This window comes from Aristolochia californica, unplaced genomic scaffold (genome assembly GCF_029961685.1).
Source record: "Aristolochia californica isolate CCGP_79_NKW_82.1479 unplaced genomic scaffold, dmAriCali1.0.hap1 SCAF_72, whole genome shotgun sequence".
In the NCBI taxonomy this organism is placed as follows: domain Eukaryota; kingdom Viridiplantae; phylum Streptophyta; class Magnoliopsida; order Piperales; family Aristolochiaceae; genus Aristolochia; species Aristolochia californica.
The window spans coordinates 37,309-49,744 of NW_027182271.1; positions in this window are offsets into that span (position 1 = coordinate 37,309).

Here is a 12,436-nt window from a genome sequence, read left to right on the forward strand (position 1 = left end):
CAGACACTCTTCGGAATTATCTCTTTCTAAATTTGTGCATTGTGCATCTCCATTTCAGATGTATACTTTTTTCTCAAATCAAAATTTTGAGTTTTCACTCCCCCATCATTCCTTAAAAAAAAAAAAGACAAATTGATAACATCTAAATGAAAATTATAGAGTTTATGAATGGAAAAAAAATTTAAAAAAAATGATAGTAAAGAAAATTTATTCACACACTTATTCACACACCACAAATGAACACTAAATTTTTGTTATCCAAGTTTGGGCAATTCCACTAGTTAAACCCAAATAGCTTGAAATTTTACAAGAAAGAGAATTCTTCTACACGTCTTTTAAAAATGGATATGCATGCTTGAAACTTGTTAAAGATGCAAATGACCTATGGATCAAATGCTTTTAATGACAATAACCAACACTCATTAAATTCTGAAGTGAACGTGCGGCCGGATATTTACTCGAGTCAAACAAGCCATTATTTTGCCCGTTTGCAAAAAGCTGACCTAACAATCATAAATGATTGTAATTTGATTAATCATGAGTAACGGGCTATATTTTTGTAAGAAATGAAAAACGGATTGGGAGTCAACAGTCAGTTGAAAATACCCCACCTCCCCCTTTTCCCGACGATTGTAAAACCTGAGATATAAAAACTAAAAAGATCTTACAATCCTTAAAAATTACAAACACTCTTTGGAATTATCTCTCCCTACATGCAAGCATTGTGCATCTCCATTTTAGATGTACACTTTTTTCTTAAATCAAAACTTTGAGTTTTCGCTCTCCCTTCATCCCGTAACAAAAAAAGGCAAATAGATCACAACAAAATAAAAATTTTAGAGTTTATGTGTGAAAAAAAATTAAAACAATAAAAAATGTAAGTATAGAAATTTTATTCACACACCACAAATGAACACAAAAGTTTTGTTTTCCAAGTTTGGGAAATTCCACTAGTTCAACCCTAATTCATGGAATTTTACAAGAAAGAGATTTCTTCTACATGTGTTTTAAAAATGGATACTCTTGCATGAAACATGTCAAAGATGCAAATGACCTATGGATCCAAAGCTTTTAAAGAGAATAACAAACGCTCATTAAATTCTCAATGAACGTGCGGTGGGATATTTACCCGAGTCAAACAAGCCTTTATTTTGCCTGTTATAAAAAGCTAACCTTACAATCATAGATGATTGTAGAGTGATATATCATCCGTAACAGGCTATATTTTTGTAAGAAATGACTTACGGATTGGGAGTCAACACTCTGTTAAAAACACCCCGCCTCCCCCTTTTCCCGACGATTGCAAAACCTGAGATATAAAAACTAAAAAGAGCTTAAATTCCCTAAAAATTACAGACACTCTTTGAAATTATCTCTCTCTACATTTGTGCACTGTGCGTCTCCATTTTAAATGTACACTTTTTTCTTAAATCAAAACTTTTAGTTTTCTATCTCCCTTCATCCCGTAAACAAAAAAAGGCAAATAGATCACAGAAAAATGAAAATTTTAGAGTTTAAGTATGGACAAATTTTAAAACAATAACAAATGTAAGTAAGTAAAATTTATTCACACACCAAAAATTAACACAAAACTTTTGTTATCCAATTTTGGGAAATTCCACTAGTTCAACCCTAATAGCATGGAATTTTACAAGAAAAAGATTTCTTCTACACGTGTTTTAAAAATAGATATGCAAGCTTGAAACATGTTAAAGATGCAAATGACCTATGGATCCAAAGCTTTTAAAGAGAATAACATACGCTCATTAAATTCAATAGTGCACGTGCGGTGGGATATTTACCCGAGTCAAACAAGCCATTATTTTGCCCGTTTGGAAAAAACTGACCTAACAATCATAGATCAATTGTAAAGTGATTTATCATGTGTAACGGGCTATATTTTTGTAAGAAATGACTTATGGATAGGGAGTCAAAAATTAGAAAAAAATCCCATGCCTCCCCTTTTTCCCGACGATTGCAAAACCTGAGATATAAAAACTAAAAGAGCTTACAATCCCTAAAAATTACAGACACTCTTTAGAATTATCTCTTTCTAAATTTGTGCATTGTGCATCTCCATTTTAGATGAACACTTTTTTCCCAAATCAAAATTTTGAGTTTTCGCTCCCCTTCATACCAAAAAAAAAAAAAGGCAAATTGATAACAAAAAAATGAAAATTTTAGAGTTTATGTATGCAAAAAATTTTAAAAATAAAAAATGTAAGTAAATAAAATTTATTCACAAACCACAAATGAACAAAAAAGTTTTGTTATCCAAGATTAGGAAATTCCACTAGTTCAACCCTAATAGCATGGAATTTTACAAGAAATAGATTTCGTCTACACGTGTTTTAAAAATGGATATGCATGCTTGAAACATGTTAAAGATGCAAATGACCTATGGATCCAAAGCTTTTAATGAGAATAACAAACGCTCATTAAAGAAGCCATTATTTTCCCTTTCGCAAAAAGCTGACCTAACAATCATAGATGAATTGTAAACTGATTTATCATGTGTAACGGGCTATATTTTTGTAAGAAATAACTTATGGATAGGGAATCAACTCTCAGTTAAAAATCCCCCGCCTCCCATTTTCCTGACGATTGCAAAACCTGAGAGCTAAAAACTGAAAAGAGCTCACAATCCTTAAAAATCACAGACACTCTTTGGAATTAGATCTCTCTACATTTTTGCATTGTGCATCTCCATTTTAGATGTACACTTTTTTCTTAAATCAAAACTTTGAGTTTTCGCTCTCCCTTCATCCCGTAAACAAAAAAAGGCAAATAGATCACAACAAAATAAAAATTTTAGAGTTTGTGTGAAAAAAAATTAAAACAATAACAAATGTAAGTATATAAAATTTATTCACACACCACAAATGAACACAAAAGTTTTGTTTTCCATGTTTGGGAAATTCCACTAGTTCAACCCCAATTGCAAGGAATTTTACTAGAAATAGATTTCTTCTACATGAGTTTTAAAAATGGATATGCATGCTTGAAACATATTAAAGATGCAAATGACCTATAGAACCAAAGCTTTTAAAGAGAATCACAAACGCTCATTAAATTCTCAATGAGTGTGCGGTGGGATATTTACCAGAGTCAAACAAGCCTTTATTTTGTCCGTTTACAAAAAGCGTACCTAACAATCATAGATGATTGTAAAGTGATTTATCATCCGTAAAGGGCTATATTTTTGTAAGAAATGACTTACGGATTGGGAGTCAACACTCAGTTAAAAATACCACGCCTCCCCATTTTACCTGACGATTGCAAAACCTGAGATATAAAAACTAAAAAGAGCTTAAATTCCCTAAAAATTACAGACATTCTTTGGAATTATCTCTCTATATTTGTGCATTGTGCGTCTCCATTTTAAATGTACACTTTTTTCTTAAATCAAAACTTTGAGTTTTTCCTCTCCCTTCATCCCGTAAAAAAAAAAAAAGGCAAATAGATCACAACAAATTGAAAATTTTAGAGTTTATGTATGGAAAAATTTTAAAACAATAACAAATGTAAGTAAAGCAAATTTATTCCACACCGAAAATTAACACAAAACTTTTGTTATCCAAGTTTGGGAAATTCCACTAGTTCAACCCTAATAGCATGGAATTTTACAAGAAAGAGATTTCTTCTACACGTGTTTTAAAAATGGATATGCAAGCTTGAAACTTGTTAAAGATGCAAATGACCTTTGAATCCAAAGCTTTTAAAGAGAATAAAATACGCTCATTAAATTCTCTAGTGAACGTGCGGTGGGATATTTTCCCAAGTCAAACAAGCCATTATTTTGCCCGTTCGCAAAAAGCTAACCTAACAATCATAGATTAATTGTAAAGTGATTAATCATGTGTAACGGGCTATATTTTTGTAAGAAATGACTTATGGATAGGGAGTCAACACTGAGTTAAAAATCCCCCGCCTCCCCCTTTTCCCGACGATTGCAAAACCTGAGATATAAAAACTAAATAGAGCTTACAATCCCTAAAAATTACAGACACTCTTTGGAATTATCTGTTTCTAAATTTGTGCATTGTGTATCTCCATTTTAGATGTACACTTTTTTCTTAAATCAAAAATTTGAGTTTTCGCTCGACCTTCATTCCACAAAAAAAAAAAAAAAAAAAAGGCAAATTGATAACAACAAAATGAAAATTTTAGCGTTAATGTATGGAAAAAATAAAAAAAATAAAAAATAAGTAAAGAAAATTTATTCACAAACCACAAATGAACACAAAAGTTTTGTTATCCAAGATTGGGAAATTCCACTAGTTCAACCCTAATAGCTTGGAATTTTACAAGAAAGGGATTTCTTCTACACGTATTTTAAAAATGGATATGCATGCTTGAAACATGTTAAAGATGCAAATGACCTATGGATCCAAAACTTTTAATGAGAATAACAAACGCTCAATATATTCTGAAGTGAACATGCGGCGGGATATTTACTCGAGCCAAACAAGCCATTATTTTGCCCATTTGCAAAAAGCTGACCTAACAAACATAGATGATTGTAAAGTGATTTTTCATTCGTAACGGGTAATATTATTGTAAGAAATGACTTACTGATTGGGAGTCAACACTCAATTAAAAATCCCCCGCCTTCCCCTTTTCCTGACGATTGCAAAACCTGAGAACTAAAAACTGAAAAGAGCTGACAATCCTTAAAAATCACAGACACTCTTTGGAATTATATCTCTCTATATTTGTGCATTATGCATCTCCATTTTAGATGTACACTTTTTTCTTAAATCAAAACTTTGAGTTTTCGTTCTCCCTTCATGCCGTAAACAAATAAAGGTAAATAGATCACAACAAAATGTAAATTTTAGAGTTTATGTATGGAAAAAAATTAAAACAATAACAAATGTAACTAATGAAAATTTATTCACACACCACAAATGAACACAAAATTTTTGTTATCCAAGTTTGGGAAATTCCACTAGTTTAACCCTAATAGATTGAAATTTTACAAGAAAGAGAATTCTTCTACACGTGTTTTAAAAATGGATATGCCTGCTTGAAACATGTTAAAGATGAAAATGACCTATGGATCCAAAGCTTTTAATGAAAATAACAAACACTCATTAAATTATGAAGTGAACGTGCGGTGGGATATTTACCCGAGTCAAACAAGCAATTATTTTGCCCGATTGCAAAAAGCTGACCTAACAATCATAGATGATTGTAATGTGATTTATCATTAGTAACGGGCTATATTTTTGTAAGAAATGACATACGGAGAGAGAGTCAACAGTCAGTTAAAAATACCCCGCCTCCCCCTTCTCCCAACGATTGCAAAACCTGAGATATAAAAACTAAAAAGATCTTACAATTCCTAAAATTTACAAACAGTCTTTAGAATTATCTCTCCCTACATTTGTGCACTGAGCGACTCCATTTTAAATGTACACTTTTTTTTTAAATCAAAACTTTGAGTTTTATCTCTCCCTTAATCCCGTAAACAAAAAAAGGCAAATAGATCACAACAAATTGAAAATTTTAGAGTTTATGTATGGAAAAAATTTAAAACAATAACAAATGTAAGTAAAGAAAATTTATTCACACACCAAAAATTAACACAAAACTTTTGGTATCCAAGTTTGGGAAATTCCTCAAGTTCAACCCCAATAGCTTGGAATTATACAAGAAAGAGATTTCTTCTACACGTGTTTTAAAAATGGATATGCAAGCTTGAAACATGTTAAGATGCAAATGACCTATGAATCCAAAGCTTTTAAAGAGAATCAAATACGCTCATTAAATTCTCTAGTGAACGTGCAGTGGGATATTTACCCGAGTCAAACAAACCATTATTTTGCCCGTTTGCAAAAAGCTGACCTAACAATCATAGATGAATTGTAAAGTGATTTATCATGTGTAACAGGCTATATTTTTGTAAGAAATGACTTATGGATAGGGATTCAACACTGAGTTAAAAATCCCCCGCCTCCCCCTTTTCCCGACGATTGCAAAACCTGAGATATAAAAACTAAAAGGAGCTTACAATCCCTAAAAATTACAGACACTCTTTGGAATTATCTCCTTCTAAATTCGTGCATTGTGCATCTCCATTTTAGATGTACACTTTTTTCTTAAATCAAAATTTTGAGTTTTCGCTACCCCTAAGTATCGTAAAAAAAAGGCAAATTGATGACAACAAAATGAAAATTTTAGAGTTTAAGTATGGAAAAAATTAAAAAAAATTAAAAACGTAAGTAAAGAAAATTTATTCACAAACCACAAATGAACACAAAAGTTTTGTTATCCAAGATTGGGAAATTCCACTAGTTCAACCCCAATAGCTTGGAATTTTACAAGAAAGAGATTTCTTCTACACGTGTTTTAAAAATGGATATGCATGCTCGAAACATGTTAAAGATGCAAATGACCTTTGGATCCAAAGCTTTTAATGAGAATAACAAACGCTCATTAAATTCTTCAGTGAACGTGCGGCGGGATATTTACCCGAGCCAAACAAACCATTATTTTGCCCGTTTGCAAAAAGCTGACCTAACAGTCAAAGATGATTGTAAAGTGATTTTTCATTCGTAACGGGCAATATTATTGTAAGAAATGACTTACGGATTGGGAGTCAACACTCAATTAAAAATCCCCTGCCTCCCCCTTTTCCCGATGATTGCAAAAATTGAGAACTAAAAACTGAAAAGAGATGACAATCCTTAAAAATCATAGACACTCTTTGGAATTATATCTCTCTATATTTGTGCATTATGCATCTCCATTTTAGATGTACACTTTTTTCTTAAATCAAAACTTTGAGTTTTCGTTCTCCCTTCATGCCATAAACAAATAAAGGTAAATAGTTCACAACAAAATGTAAATTTTAGAGTTTATGTGTGGAAAAAAACTAAAACAATAACAAATGTAACTTATGAAAATTTATTCACACACCACAGATGAACACAAAATTTTTGTTATCCAAGTTTGGGAAATTCCACTAGTTCAACCCTAATAGCTTGAAATTTTACAAAAAAGAGAATTCTTCTACAGGTGTTTTAAAAATGGATATGCATGCTTGGAACATATTAAAGATGAAAATGACCTATGGATCCAAAGCTTTTAACGAGAATAACAAACACTCATTAAATTATGAAGTGAACGTGCGTTGGGATATTTACCCGAGTCAAACAAGCCATTATTTTGCCCGTTTGCAAAAAGCTGACCTAACAATCATAGATGATTGTAATGTGATTTATCATGAGTAACGAGCTATATTTTTGTAAGAAATCACATACGGATAGGGAGTCAACAGTCAGTTAAAAATACCCCGCCTCCCCCTTTTTCCGACGATTGCAAAACCTGAGATATAAAAACTAAAAAGATCTTACAATCCCTAAAAATTACAAACACTCTTTGGAATTATCTCTCCCTACATTTGTGCATTGTGCATCTCCAATTTAGATGTACACTTTTTTCTTAAATCAAAACTTTGAGTTTTCGCTCTCCCTTCATCCCGTAAACAAAAAAAGGCAAATAGATCACAACAAAATGAAAATTTTAGAGTTTATGTGTGAAAAAAAATTCAAACAATAAGAAATATAAGTATAGAAAATTTATTCACACACCACAAATGAACACAAAAGTTTTGTTTTCCATGTTTTGGAAATTCCACTAGTTCAACCCTAATTGCATGGAATTTTACAATAAAGAGATTTCTTCTAAACGTGTTTTAAAAATGGATATGCATGCTTGAAACATGTTAAAGATGCAAATGACCTATGAATCCAAAGCTTTTAAAGAGAATACCAAACGCTCATTTAATTCTCAATGAACGTGCGGTAGGATATTTACCAGTGTCAAACAAGCCATTATTTTGCCCTTTTACAAAAAGCTTACCTAACAATCATAGATGATTGTAAAGTGATTTATCATCTGTAATGGGCAATATTTCTGTAAGAAATGACTTACGGATTGGGAGTCAACAATCAGTTAAAAACACCCAGCCTCCCCCTTTACCCGACGATTGCAAAACCTGAGATATAAAAACTAAAAAGAACTTAAATTCCCTAAAAATTACAGACACTCTTTGGAATTATCTCTCTCTACATTGGTGCACCGTGCATCTCCATTTTAAATGTACACTTTTTTTTTAAATCAAAACTTTGAGTTTTCTCTCTCCCTTCATCCCGTAAACAAAAAAAAGAAAATAGATCACAGCAAATTGAAAATTTTAGAGTTTATGTATAGAAAAAATTGAAAACAATAACAAATGTAAGTAATGAAAATTTATAGACACACCAAAAATTAACACAAAACTTTTGTTATCCAAGTTTGGGAAATTCCACTAGTTCTACCCTAATAGCGTTTTAAAAATGGATATGCAAGCTTGAAACGTGTTAAAGATGCAAATGACCTATGGATCCAAAGCTTTTAAAGAGAATAACATACGCTCATTAAATTCTTAAGTGAACGTGCGGTGGTATATTTACCCGAGTCAAACAAGCCATTATTTTGCCCGTTTGCAAAAAGTTGACCAAACAATCATAGATGAATTGTAAAGTGATTTATCATGTGTAACGGGCTATATTTTTGTAAGAAATGACTTATGGATAGAGAGTCAACACTGAGTTAAAAATCCCCCGCCTCCCCCTTTTCCCCGACGATTGCAAAACCTGAGATATAAAAACTAAAAAGAGCTTATAATCCCTAGAAATTACAGACACTCTTTGGAATTATCTCTTTCTAAATTCGTGCATTGTGCATCTCCATTTTAGTTGTACACTTTTTTCTTAAATCAAAATTTTGAGTTTTCGCTCAGCCTTCTTACTGTAAAAAAAAAAAAAAGGCAAATTGATAACAAGAAATTGAAAATTTAAGAGGTTATGTATGGAAAAAATAAAAAAAATAAAAAATTTAAGTAAATAAAATTTATTCACAAACCACAAATGAACACAAAAGTTTTGTTATCCAAGATTGGAAAATTCCACAAGTTCAACCCTAATAGCTTGGAATTTTACAAGAAAGAGAATTCTTCTGCACGTGTTTTAAAAATGGATATGCATGTTTGAAACAATTATAATGTTGGAAATGACCTATGGATCCAAAGCTTTTAACGAGAATAACAAACGCTCATTAAATTCTGAGGTGAATGTGCAGCGGGATATTTACCCGAGCCAAACAAGCCATTATTTTGCCCGTTTGCAAAAAAAGCTGACCTAACAATCATAGATGATTGTAAAGTGATTTTTCATTCGTAACGGGCAATATTATTCAAAGAAATGACTTACGGATTAGGAGTCAACACTCAATTAAAAATCCCCCACCTCCCCCTTTTCCCGACGATTGCAAAACCTGAGAACTAAAAACTGAAAAGAGCTCACATTCCTTAAAAATCACAGACACTCTTTGGAATTATATCTCCCTACATTTGTACATTATGCATCTCCATTTTAGATGTACACTTTTTTCTTAAATAAAAACTTTGACTTTTCGTTCTCCCTTAATGCCGTAAACAAAAAAAGGTAAATAGATGACAACAAAATATAAATATCAGAGTTTATGTGTGGAAAAAAATTAAAACAATAACAAATGTAAGTAATGAAAATTTTTTCACACACCACAATTGAACACAAATTTTGGTTATCCAAGTTTGGGAAATTCCACTAGTTCAACCCTAATAGCTTGAAATTTTACAAGAAAGAGAATTCTTCTACACGTGTTTTAAAAATGGATATGCATGCTTGAAACATGTTAAAGATACAAATGACCTATGGATCCAAAGCTTTTAATGAGAATAACAAACACTCATTAAATTCGAAAGTGAACGTGCGGCGGGATATTTGCCCAAATCAAACAAGCCATTATTTTGCCTGTTAGCAAAAAGTTGACCTAACAATCATAGATGATTGTAATGTGATTTATCATGAGTAACGGGCTATATTTTTGTAAGAAATGACGTACGGCTTTGGAGTCAACAGTCAGTTAAAAACCTGAGATATAAAAACTAAAAAGATCTTAAAATCCCTAAAAATTGCAAACACTCTTTGGAATTATCTCTCCCTACATTTGTGCATTGTGCATCTCCATTTTAGATGTACACTTTTTTCTTAAATGAAAACTTTGAGTTTTCGCTCTCCCTTCATCCCATAAACGAAAAAGGCAAATAGATCACAACAAAATGAAAATTTTAGAGTTTAAGTGTGAAAAAAAATAAAACAATAACAAATGTAAGTATAGAAAATTTATTCACACACCACAAATGAACACAAAAGTTTTTTTTTCCATTTTGGGAAAATCCACTAGTTCAACCCTAATTGCATGGAATTTTACAAGAAAGAGACTTCTTCTACACGTGTTTTAAAAATGGATATGCATGCTTGAAACATGTTAAAGATGAAAATGACCTATGGGTCCAAAGCTTTTAAACAAAATAAAAAACGCTCATTAAATTCTCAATGAACGTGCGGTGGGATATTTACCAGAGTAAAAAAAGCCATTATTTTGCCCGTTTACAAAAAGCTTACATAACAATCATAGATGATTGTAAAGTGATTTATCATCCGTAACGGGCTATATTTTTTTAAGAAATGACTTATGGATTGGGAGTCAACACTCAATTAAAAACACCCCACCTCCCCCTTTACCCGACGATTGCAAAACCTGAGATATAAAAACTAAAAAGAGCTTAAATTCCCTAAAAATTACAGACACACTTTGGAATTATCTCTCTCTACATTTGTGCACTGTGCGACTCCATGTTAAATGTACATTTATTCTTAAATCAAAACTTTGAGTTTTCTCTCTCCCTTCATCCCGTAAACAAAAAAAGTCAAAGAGATCACAGCAAATTGAAAATTTTAGAGTTTATGTATGGAAAAAATTTAAAACGATAACAAATGTTAGTAAAGAAAATTTATTCACACACCAAAAATTAACACAAAACTTTTTTGATCCAAGTTTGGGAAATTCCACTAGTTCAACCCTAATAGCTTGGAATTTTACACGAAAGAGATTTCTTCTACACGTGTTTTAAAAATGGATAAGCAAGCTTGAAACATGTTAAAGATGCAAATGACCTATGGATCCAAAGCTTTTAAAGAGAATAACATACGCACATTAAATTCTCTAGTGAAAGTGTGGTGGGAAATTTACCCGAGTCAAAGAAGCCATTAGTTTGCCCGTTTGCAAAAAGCTGACCTAACAATCACAGATGAATTGTAAAGTGATTTATCATGTCTAACGGGGGCTATATTTTTGTAAGAAGTGACGTATGGATAAGGAGTCAACATTCAATTAAAAATCCCCTGCCTCCCTCTTTTCCCGACGATTGCAAAACCTGAGATATAAAAACTAAAAAGATCTTACAATACCTAAAAATTACAAAAACTCTTTGGAATTATCTCTCCCTACATTTTTGCATTGTGCATCTCCATTTTAGATGTACACTTTTTTCTTAAATCAAAACTTTGAGTTTTCGCTCTCCCTTCATCCCGTAAACAAATAAAGGCAAATAGATCACAACAAAATGAAAATTTTATAGTTTATGTGTGAAAAAAAATTAAAACAATAAAAAATGTAAGTAAAGAAAATTTATTCACACACCACAAATGAACACAAAATTTTTGTTATCCAAGTTTGGGAAATTCCACTAGTTCAACCCTAATAGCTTGAAATTTTACAAGAAAGAGAATTCTTCTACACGTGTTTTAAAAATGGATATGCACGCATGAAACATGTTAAAGATGCAAATGACCTATGGATCCAAAGCTTTTAATGAGAATAACAAACGCTCATTAAATTCTGAAGTGAACGTGCAGTGGGATATTTACCCGAGTTAAACAAGCCATTATATTGCCCGTTTGCAAAAAGCTGACCTAACAATCATAGATGATTTTAAAGTGATTTATCATGAGTAACGGACAATATTATTATAAGAAATGACATACGGATTGGGAGTCAAAAGTCAGTTAAAAATACCCCGCCTCCCCCTTTTCCCAACGATTGCAAAACCTGATATATAAAACCTAAAAAGATCTTACAATCCCTAAAAATTACAAACACTCTTTCGAATTATCTCACCCTACATTTGTGCATTGTGCATCTCCATTTTAGATGTACATTTTTTTCTTCAATCAAAACTTTGAGTTTTCGCTCTCCCTTCATCCCGTAAAAAAAAAAAAAGGCAAATAGATCACAACAAAATGAAAATTTTAGAGTTAATGCGTGAAAAAAAATTAAAACAATAACAAATGTAAGAATAGAAAATTTATTCACACACCTCAAATGAACACAAAAGTTTTGTTTTCCAAGTTTGGGAAATTCCACTATTTCAACCATAATTCCATGGAATTTTACAAGAAAGAGATTTCTTCTACACGTGTTTTAAAAATGGATATGCATGCTTGAAACATGTGAAAGATGCAAATGACCTAAGGGTCAAAAGCTTTTAAAGAGAATAACAAGC